Source organism: Plecotus auritus, assembly GCF_963455305.1.
Source record: "Plecotus auritus genome assembly, chromosome: 4".
NCBI classification, from domain to species: domain Eukaryota; kingdom Metazoa; phylum Chordata; class Mammalia; order Chiroptera; family Vespertilionidae; genus Plecotus; species Plecotus auritus.
In genome coordinates, this window is record NC_137775.1 from 180,338,418 (window position 1) to 180,349,783 (window position 11,366).

Here is an 11,366-nt window from a genome sequence, read left to right on the forward strand (position 1 = left end):
CACACCCAGGGCATTAGCCCTGGGTGATTCGGTATTTGGTCGCACTCGGAGAGAACAAGCCCTATTTGTTTCAATATCAAGGTCTCCACTCCCTCCACCCATTTCCACTCTGCCCTCGCCCGCTCCCATTTATTTTCTGGTTTGTGAGAGCCCCTAAAGGAACTGTCACCGGAGCATAAGGAATAGATCGTGAGTGTGTCTAACGGTGGACAGTTTTTAATGGAAAGCTCCAAATCCATAGCGAACAAAAGCAACTGTTCAGAACGCTCCAAAAAAAAATAAAAATTGCCGGGCAATTTTAAGTTAATGGGCAAGATTAATGGATTGTCATATAATGTGAAGGGAAAGGAATAGGAAAAAAAAAAAAAAAAACCCGAAAGTGGCTCCACAAAATTGTTCTGGAATTGGAGTCTACCTGAAAGGCCCTCCAGCCAGAGGATTACTGTCTGCAGTGCGTGAAGCCAAGCAGTGTATTAATTTGAAAGCCATGCCTTGTCCCGATACCCAGCACTTAGTGGTGGGTTTTATGTTAAAAATGCTTAGTATGAAACCTGTGCTGAAAGTTTGCCCAAACATCTCATAGTTGATTGCAAAGCAGAGTGCCTGGGGGCTCTGGGCCCACACCTCAAGAATGCTGGTGATTGGGTGACATCTTGGCTCCACACCTGGGTTTGTCAAGGCCTCTTAACGGCTGCTGGGAATGTGCCCTGCCTGGGGCCCCTCTCGCCCCCCCCCCCACCGCCCCTCTGACAGATTAAAACACAACAGGGTCTGTTGCCTGACTGACACATTCCTCTCCTGTCTGCTTCTGAAAGGACTTTATTTAACAGTCCTGGAGTCGGGCTTTTGACTGACAGATTGTGAAGGGTAAAAGTCATTCAGTTCCATTAAGCCCTGTAACTGCTCTGGAACAAAACACCTTTAAAAAAAAAAAGTGTTGGGGAGTTGGAGGGGGGAGGGAATAGAGCTGTGGAGAGTGGGGGCATGAGCTTTAGGGAGAAAAAAAGGGGATTCTTTTCAGGTTCAAAAACAATCCTTCTCTTTGCCTTCTGTCTATCAATTAGGGCGGCATTCCCAGAGGGAATACGGGCCTGGCCTCATTGGTGTCACTCAGCTGCCAATCTCCTGACAGGGACACCGAAGGGCCTCATGTAGCGCTGCGGAAACTGTCTGTCAGGCCATCGGCAGCTGCTATGACGACATCACCTCTGTTTTTCCAGGGCTGTTATAGAGAAAGGGGGTGCAGGGGCTCACCCAACAGAGTCTAAGAGTCTCGGCTCCAAATCTCTGTTCGCATTTTCCTTTCACCCCTGTCCCTATCTTCCCTGAGTGGGTTTCTTCACAAAAACAAGCCCAGATCTCCTTGACTGGCTGGGCTACCGGGTAAATAACTCGCCAGCCAAGGACACGGGCCTGGGTGTCAGAAGGAGGCTCTGTTTCTGGGAAAACTGAAGTCCTGACTGAATCCATTCAGTGACTCTGGTTCGCAGGAGTGCGGGGAAAGGAGATTTGTGGTGAGAGGTGGCTTGACGGGCCAAAAGGCTGCATAGGCAGAGCTGTGTGAGACGCAGTGTGGCCCCACGACGGGGGCCTGCCAAGCCCCAGCCTTGTTTGGGTTCTTGTGGGTTTCATTCCCCCCCACCCCCACCCCCTGAGTTTTGCTTGGAGCCTGAAGGCTCAAACAGAGCTCTAAACTCGAAGCCAAACTCAGCACCAAGCAACCACTTCCCACTTCTCTGTTTTCCTGCCGCCCCCTCGGCTCTCCCCGAGGGCCACACTCACACAAGCTAAGCTGGGTTGGCCCCACAGCCTCCTGGGCCTTAGCCGATCACGATCACGTCGAAGACCTGAGACCACGAAGGAGGGGGACGCTCACCTGCACTGCCTGGCTTGGCTGGGAAAATTCCCCTACACCTTCCCACCCTCTCCTCTCTGGACTCCGCCTGAGGTGCGGGAGGTAGACCAGAGCCCCAGGCGGGGGCGGGGGGGGGGGGGCAACCTGTGAAGGTCGGGGCTGCCCCGGACGGCTGTTTTTGTGATTGCTGGCGTTTCCCAGGTAGTCTTTTCACATTACAGGGCGCTCCCTCCAAATGGTAATGATAGCGCTTTGTACCAAACTGAGCGCTGGAGAGTGCGGTTGCCAAGTCCCATGGTGGGCCATCATGTTGCAATTCTCCACTTCAGGGGGGTGGGGGGGGGGGATTAGAGGGCTTCACACGTTCCACAGGAACCGACAACATATTTAGCCACATCCTACAAGAACATGCACATAGAGCCATCTGCGTGCAACCAGGCGGTGATGCCTACCTTGCTCCTGTCACTGCTTTCTGCCTTCATTCTGAAAGCTCCCAGGGCTCCACCCCTTCCTGAGCAACAACTCCATCTGGGGCGGCTGCCGTGCCGCGATGCACTGGTCTCGGGCACCCAGTCACCAGGTCTAGGACACGTATGCCCTGCATGAAGATGATGCCTGGGGAACCGCGGAATTAGCCAGGTTTGGGCACTGGGGGTATATGCAGAGGAGCAGATGGGCAGGATGATTAGAGAGAGGTGAGCTTGATGGTCACCTCCCTGCTCCACAGCCTCAGGAAGACACGCTCAGGAGCCAGCCCTGTGCCATCTGCACCATCAGGAATGCAGCAGCCGTGGGAGGCACTAATGAATGAGCATTTCCAAATGGCTTTGCCGGTCCTTGGCTGTGATTCCTGCAGAGGAAAGGGACTTGGGAGGCAGGGACACAGTCACAAAGAGCTCTAAGTCCTAGAGGCACCACCCAAAAGGGGCTTCAGTCACTGGATCAAACGATGTGGGAGCATTTCACTCAGGATGGATTACCTTGCAAGCACCACTTGGAGTGGCCCCAAATGAGCAGGCGCGTGGAGCTCCTAAATGCTGAACGGGGACACGGATTGCCCTCCTGGGCTCCCAGGCACCGCCTGGAGTCCTGCAGGATCTTCTTTCGGTTGTTTATTCTCACAGTATTTCCTCACGACTGATTGTGAATAACCTTACTAGTAAACCTTAACCCCGGAGTGTAATTTCCATGGAATCAATAGTGGCTACTATTTAGTCTTTACATAAGTTTAGACTATTCACCCTCGCTTACGTAAGTGGATTCCCCACTGTGGATTAGCCTACTCCTCTTACGGACGGACTTAAAAGAGCAATAAAATCCATCATAAACACCACTCTTCCATCTTTCATTTTCACTCTCATGCAAGCCGTGAGGCTCAGTCAGAGGCACTTGGCATAAAATATGTAACATCTTCCCCACCTCCCAACTCAGGAAAATTCCGAGCCAGACATATGAATGCACAGCATGTGCCCGGTGCTGATAGGACATCTTCCGTCTCTCTCCAGAATGGGGCAGGGACGAGGGGCGTGAGTGGCCATCTGTAATCCCCACTGAGACAAATGCTGTGAGAATGGCTCCAACGTGTTCCTGGAAATATTACAAAGTTCTAAAATATCACATATACCCATATTCAAAGGTATATGAAATTTATTATTATTAAAATTATGCACCATTTCTTAGCCCCGCATGCAGCTGTCCTGATAAAACAGAAATAAGTTTGAAGGAATTGGGATACAGAAAGTGTCAGGATAACCAAAAATAATTGATGGGGGGAGGGGGAGAGAACAATTCATCTGCCTTAAATAACAAAATTGCAATATGAGAAGTATATTTTTGGCACTTCACGGAAGCATTTTAGAAAAGCTTATTTGAAAAGATGAATGAAACTGATCTATTAAAAGTACAAAGACAGCTGTCAGATCCCAAAACGGTAATGAGGCTAAATTTTTCCAAGTTAAGACCTTGATCCTCAGCAATGATCTTAGACGAGGCATTAAAGATACAGGCACATTAATCTTTGCTTTACTTTCCTAGACCCCATGGGTGATGACATCATGACTTTACTAGAATAATCATTATGGAGGAGAAACTGGCTTTTTAAAAAGGAACTTAGCTAAGAAATGTCCATCTCAGGGTAAAGTTAACCCTGGCTGAGAGAACTGAGTATTGAGCATTGAGTGCCCTCTTTTTTAAAAAAATATATTTTTTTTTATTGATTTCAGAGAGGAAGGGGAGGGAGAGATTGAAACATCAATGATGAGAGAGAATCACTGATTGGCTGCCTCCTGCACGCCCTCTACTGGGGATCAAGCCCACAACCCAGGCATATGCCCTTGATCGAATCAAACCTGGGACCCTTCAATCTGCAGGCCCACGCTCTATCCAAACTGGCTAGGGGCATCGAGTGCCCTCTAATAGCAGTGGACAATAACTTTAATCCCAATATTTTGGATTTATCTTACTTCTTTTATACAACTGATTGGCTTTAAAAATATTGCACCCTTGGCAGTGCCTTGGCAGTCCCAGATCTGTCACTTGCTTCAACAGTGTTTGGATGGAACAGACCCACATATGCCCCTTCTTCCAGCCTCTGGCCACTCTCCTGCATCTTATGCAGTCACCACCTCCAGAACCACCTCTGAGACCAGCCAACACACCGTTTGTTTTTTTTCTACCTGAACTCCTTATTGCCAAACAACCATGAGCTCAGCTACCAAATTCGTCAGAATTATTCCACCGAGGTGGAGGCTGCAGTCAACCGCCCGGCCAACCTGCAGCTGCAGGCCTCCCACACCTACCTCTCTCTGGGCTTCTATTTTGACGGAGATGATGTGGCTCTCGAGGACATGGGCCACCTCTTCCGAGAGTTGGAGGAGAAGAAGCACGAGGGCGCTGAGCGTCTCTTAAAGTTGCAAAACAATTGCAGTGGCCGCATTCTCTTCCAGGATGTGCTGAAGCCTCCCAAGATGAATGGGGCAAAACTCAGGACACCATGGAGGCCCCCCTAGCCTTGGAGAGGAACCTGAACCAGGCCCTGTGGAGCTGCAGGCCCCGGGTTCTACCTCGAAGAGCTCAGCTCCATAACTTCCTGGAGAACCACTTCCTGGGTGAGGAGGTGAAACTCAGCAAGAAGATGGGCAACACCTGGTTCACCTCCGCAGGCTGCCGGCCCCCAGGCTGGGCAGGGCGAGCATCTCTTCGAAAAGCTCACCCCAAGCACAACTAGGAGCCTTTGGAGCCCAGAGGCCTTTGAGGGGCCCCTCTGATCCCCTAGTCTCTGGCTTTTCCCTGAGCCTCTCCCTGAAACAACCAGCCATTCTTTTAAGCACCCTGAAGCCCTCTCCCATGCCTTGGATCAAAGGTTTTTGCACCCTTCAACTGTAAAATACTTGTTTGATTAATGCCTAAGCTCACCAATGAGGAAAAGTTCGATCTTGTTCCAAAATGAAGTTGGGTATCATAGTGCCTCATTGCCTGAAGGAAGTAATTATCCAACAAATTCTGTCCCATAATCTTTTTTTCTAACTTTTATTGCCTTTTTTTGTTGTTGTTGTTAATCCTCACCTGAGGATATTTTTCCCATTGCTTTTTTAGAGAGAGTGGAAGGAAGAGACAGAAGGGGAGAGAGAGAGAGAGAGAGAGGGAGGTGGGAGAGAGAGAAAAAGATAGATGGGTTGCCTCCCACACCGGCCCCGTCTGTGGCCTGGGATCGAGCCTACAGGCCAGGTACATGCTCTTGACCGGGAATTGAACCCACGATCCTTTGGAGTATGGACAAATATTCTAACCACTGAGCGACACTTGCCAGGGCAACCTTTATTGCCTCTTATGCTTTTAGAAACTGAAGCTGCCTGTATGAAGATGCTGTTTTGCCTTTTGTGAAAAAGCAAGTTTCCCCAAAGCCCAATGCCTTCTGCTGCCCTAGGAAAGTATGCCTTTAATTGGAACCAAAAGCCTAGCATGATATGTTGAAAATGAATGTATTTCATTGAGTTTCATGGTATTTTTATTCTAATTTTAAAGGGAGTGGAACCTAAAGAATCTTTGGCAGGAGATCTTTGTTTTAAAATGTTGTTCCAGGTCCAAAGCTCAGTTTTCTTGACTTTTACCATTTGTTTCTCTAACTGGTAGTGTTGACAAGTTCACAATGCTAAACGGCCAATTCTTATTCCTTTCTGGAACCTCCTTATCTTTCCTGGGAATGGAGAGCTTTTTTAAAAATACACATTTTTATTTATTTCAGAGAGGAAGGGTGAGGGAGAAAGAGAGATAGAAACATCAATGATGAGAGAGAATCACTGACCAACTGCCTCCTGCACTCCCCACACTGGGGATTGAGCCTGAAACCCAGGCATGTGACCTGACCAGGAATCGAATTGTGACCTCCTGACCCATAGGTCAATGCTCAACCACTGAGCCATAGCCGGCTAGGCTGAAGAGCTTTTTAAAATCTGTAAGCTTCTTCTAAGACTCTGAAGATGAAAGAATCAAATGAGAAGAGTCTGGCTCACCTTGCTTTTTATTTGTTCCATATATTGACCAGAATATTTTAAATGCCCAATTTTCCATAAAAATTGATCAACACCTGACCAAGTTCCTACTCATTTCATAGGCGAATATGTAAACATGAAACTCAACCAAAAGGTTGACAAGTGAGAATGGTTTAAGCCATAAACCAACTCATGATGCTAACAGATGTGACTCCTGCTCTTTCTAACAGTCTCTCACACAAAAGACACCATGGCTAAGCCACGGTCCCTCTCTAACTCCCAACTGCATAACGTGGGCAGTATTCCACATCACTCTTGCCATGACGGGATATGCGTGGCCTTTCTTTGAGTCCCTGGTTAAAAAAAAAAAATCTTCCATGAAGTTTTGATTTTTCTCCCTGTTCTTCCGTGACCTAAGCCACAGGGAAAATAAAAATCCATGCTGGACCCCACCCAGAACCCCAACCAACTTCTCCACCTGAAGTGTTTGTAAACACCAAGCAAAGTGCAACATTTCTTCAGTTCTTTTACATGCATGTTTCATTTAAAGCAGTTTTTTCTACTTTAAATACTTGGAATGTTTATGTAATTGGCTGTTTTTCTAGAACAGTCACCACTCGTGTACTTTTAAATCAGTGTCAGAAAACTCCACGGTGCTCTTCGAAGGGTTTGGCATTTGTGACTCGGGCAGCTAATGTGCGGAGGGGGCTTTCATGCTAGGTTGATGCGGCGCCTTTTCTAGATGAATGTACACAGGGGCACCTGACAATAGTGACACGAAGCACCTGCATGTTGAGCATCAGTTTAGCAATGGTGCTTAAAAAATGTCTGAAAGTGCCCCAGCCAGTTTGGCTCAGTGGCTAGAGCGTCGGCCTGGGGACTGAAGAGTCCTGGGTTCAATTCTGATCAAGGGCACATGCCCAGGTTGCGGGCTTGATCCCCAGTAGGGGGTGTGCAAGAGGCAGCCAATCAATGATTCTCAGCATTGATGTTTCTATCTCTCTCTCCCTCTCCCTTCCTCTCTGAAATCAATAAAAATATATTTGAAAACATATAAAAGAGAGCGGGATCATCAATGTAACACAGTTGTTAATTTAATAAATACCTATAGAAAACAGGCCAATTCAAGCCCCACCACCTCCCACCCCGACCCAGATATTAGCCACCACACAGGTAGAAGGCCAGAAACGATAATGTTTTCCTTTTAGGTTTGGATCGGAACTTATCCCGTCACCAGAATTTTCTTTGTAATAGATTCCTCTTTATTACTGGTTTCTGTAAGTATTTGAGTATAATTTCAATTCTTTTTTCTAAACTTGCTTTAAAACAAACATAAAGCAATGACAAGGACTCATTCTGAAATCAGTATGAAACCAGAGCACAAACTATCCACTTACTGATTAACCACACCTTCAGGTTGGTAGTATGCCTCTGGGCAAATCCGAAATGTTTTATTTATAATTATGACATTTCCCCTCCTGTCAGAAGTCTGTTATCTTTACTGGAACTTTATTTTCATCTCCATTAGTTAAAAAGCAAAGGAATTTGGCCCATAATGCAAAATATTTCAAGAAATAGAATCAACCGTTTAAAAATATATACCCACCACCACCAGTAGCACTTATAACAACATAATGACCAGATTCGGGTAACATGTCTTTGGCTGTTCGCAGAGGCCCAATGTGAAGTGGAGACACTGAGCTCAATTGTGCAGCTATTTTAGGTTTGGTTGCCTGGCTTGAATGATTGGGATAATTGTCCCAATTATTCTCTGCTCTTTGTATGTGCAGATCTAGACTTAAATTGCGATTTGGTGCAGAGCGTTCATTGGGAAGACAGGAACCCGGATTCTGTGTTTAAATGGGTCATTGATTAAGCCTGTAATGTTGAACAAGTTGCATCCACTGTGTGTCTCAGTTTATCCATCTCCTAAAGGGGGGTTGGGGAGAAACCTCATTTAATTAGAGTCAATAGTGATTATTGAACTTAAAAACCTTTTCAGCAGCTTTAAAGAAAATGTCAGCTGAAAACAAAACAATGTGTTAGGCCAGGTTTCCTAGAAAACAGAGCCTGCAGCGGGAATGAAGTCCAGGTGTTTTCTTTGGGAGGTGCAAGGCCAGGGTGATGAAAGTGAAAGGAAAGAGGAGGAGGCAGGGAAGGATAACAAGCAATGAAAAGTGATGCGTTAGTATGTTGGCCATCGCTTCACTGTGGGCCTCAGAGTCCACAGAGGGAGCACGGAGAAGAAATGTATTCACCCCGTTTCTACCATTGGTCACCCCCACACTTCCAGCTTGCACCACCAGGCCCCTGTGACACAGCCCAAGGCCTCTGGGGTGGCATTCTACCAGAACTGGGACGCGGTGGGAAGACCTGGAGACGTGGGAGTATGACTGGTTGAGTCAGGCTGTGGACCAGTGTGGGCCTCAGAGAGTGACAGCCACAGCAGGGACTGAATGGAGTGAGCAGTGAGAGCCGGAGACAAGCGGAGAGAAGCTGAGGAAGCTCATGAGATGTGTCCAAGTTACCAAGAGACACCAAATTGCCAATCAATTTGCCAAAATTCACTGGCTGAAATCTAGACTATTGACATTTTTCACTTTGAACAGCAAAGTTTGAATACTCTGTTTGGGTGAAAGGGACAAAATGCTGAGACCATGGCAGACTTTAAACCTTCCCAGAGGCCATCGTGTCACCAATGGGAGGTAACATGGGAGTGAGACCCTGAACTGGGAATTAGGCCCAGGCCTTCCAGGAACTAGCACATCACTCCCATCAGCATGTGTACGTCACTACGGTGCCAGTCATGGCCCTGGGGAGTAAGACATGCGAAGTCCATAGGCACTGCCTTTCCATTGAAGAGCTCAAGGTCTCGTCGGGGAGTGCAGAGGCTGGGCTTTTTGTCTGTTCGTTTGATTTGCATGCCCAGTGTCCATTCTTCCTCCTTCTAACAATGGTGCCCCACTTACTGTTGGAGCACCAACTCTCCCCCTAGTCTCAGTCCCTGCAGTTCAGGTATGGCTGTCCCCACACACGGCTCCAGAGGCACATGCCCCAGGCCCAGCCAGCCAGAGCCATGTGATTTGCTCAGATGTTATTCAGAGCCCAGCCAGTGTGGCTCAGTGGTTGAGCCAGGTCATAGTTTGATTCCAGGTCTGGGCACATGCCCAGGTTGCGGGCTCGATCCCCCATGGGGGGCGTGCAGGAGGCAGCTGGTCAATGATTCTCTCTCATCATTGGTGTTTCTCTCTCTCTCTCCCTTCCTCTCTGAAATCAATTTTAAAAAAATAAAGTCATTCAGAGCCAATATGAGCCAATGTCCTTCTTTTTCCTCTGGATTTGGAACCTGGCAGTCTACTTCCAGGACTGCAGGCAGCTGTGTGTCCTCACGGAGCAAGCATGCCTGAGTCACAGAGCCGGCACAGGGGTGGCAGGACTCAGAAATGGAGAGACACTGGGACCCAAGAGTGCTGTTAGAGCCTCTGGGTCCAGCTGAACTCCTTGGTTACCGACCAATAAAGTCCCCTTTTTTCCTTAATGTAGTTTGAGTTGTATTTTCTGTTACTTGCAGCTGAAAGAGTCTGAGTGGATATAGGAAAATAGATATGTAAGTAAGGGAAGAGAAAAACTAAATGCTTGAAGCTCTGGACGGACAGCATTGCTGCATAGATAACTTTTAAAGTCCCTCACCCAGACCTACCCTGACACCCCGTGGCTCAGGGACATGTGGCTCATGAGGGCCTCGTTTCTGGTGTCCAGGACTGTCCAAGGCATAGGCACACTCACAGCCATTGTTGACTTGTAAAGGGTGTACTTTTCTCTGCCTCCTTGGAGATTCCTTCAGATGATTAACATGGTGGGTCACAGTTTGGAAATGCAAACCCATAGCCAATTAATGGAAAAGGAGGTGAGCCTGCCAATCGATAATCACCACACCACCTGAGACCCTTCCAAAACTTACCTCATGACATTCCTGGGTCCTTAGGTAAATCCTGAGACTTCAGGCTTCAGAAAATGAATCACATATGTGCCTTTCTCCACGATGCGATCTGCATCGGTCTGGGTGAAGCACCATAGCTGTTCTATGTAAACAGGAAAAGCATTTGAATACACGGGATGATGCGTATCATAGGACGGGTAATAAAAATCAGAGAAAATTCCAGGAGTTGTCATTCTCACAGTGGACTGCATTCTTATTCTTTTCCTGTAGTGACTACAATTAGGTTATTATAAACTAGAGGCATGGTGCATGAAATTCGTGCACTCGGCGGGGTCCCTCAGCCCAGCCTGCGTCCTCTTGCAGTCTGGGAGCCCTCAGGGGATGTCCAACAGCGGGCCTAAGCTGGGAGTTGGACATCCTTAGCGCTGCCGCGGAGGTGGTAGAGGCTCCCAGCACCGCTACTCTGCTCGCCAGCCATGAGCCCTGCTTCTGGCTGAGCGGTGCTCCCCCTATGGGAACGCACTGACCACCAGGGGGCAGCTCCTGCATTGAGCATCTGCCCCCTGGTGGTCAGTGAGCATCATAGCGACCTGTCGTTCTGCTGTTCAGTCAATTTGCATATTAGCCTTTTATTATATAGGGTGGGCCCAGAATGAATCCAGAAAATGGCTTAGTCTCCTTCTGTCACCACAGATCCTTCAGCCAGAGACAGGGGGAGGGTGGTCCTTTTACAAACTGGGGGTCATCTAGACAAAGGGGCTTCTGCTCCCCTCTTCTCTCAGGCTAATTGCACATTTCAGATGCAGTGAAAATAAAAACACATCATCCACTGCTGATGCTCCTGCCACCGCTGCTGCTCTCAACAGAGATGACCGGCTCTGGCCACCCATATATTCCGTCCTTTCAATGCCTTCATCATGTGGTCAGTAGACAGGGACAATATTAGCCAGATAACTACAACCAGAACTAAGAGGGAGCATTCCTTAATGCATTCCCAGTACTGACCCACCCCATGTGACCAGTTCCCCTGAAGAAATATCACACACTTATTTGTTCCACAGCTTGTGTTTGTGTGTTGGCA

At 47.9% G+C, this 11,366-nt stretch overlaps 1 long non-coding RNA gene and 1 pseudogene across 2 annotated transcripts in view; one reads left to right on the plus strand and one right to left on the minus strand.

Moving 5' to 3' along the window:
• Window positions 1–2,482, minus strand: part of LOC308246217 — a 44,857-nt gene extending 42,375 nt beyond the window's left edge. The window contains exon 1 of the long non-coding RNA XR_013960376.1: window positions 2,308–2,482. This is a non-coding gene — a long non-coding RNA (uncharacterized lncRNA). The remainder of the gene's footprint in view (window positions 1–2,307) is intronic.
• Window positions 2,483–3,731: 1,249 nt separating this feature from the next.
• LOC308246891 (ferritin light chain-like) lies at window positions 3,732–5,121 on the plus strand (annotated as a pseudogene). The gene is made up of 2 exons: window positions 3,732–3,785; window positions 4,582–5,121. The product of its transcript is annotated as a ferritin light chain-like (transcript).
• Window positions 5,122–11,366: the final 6,245 nt, after the last annotated feature.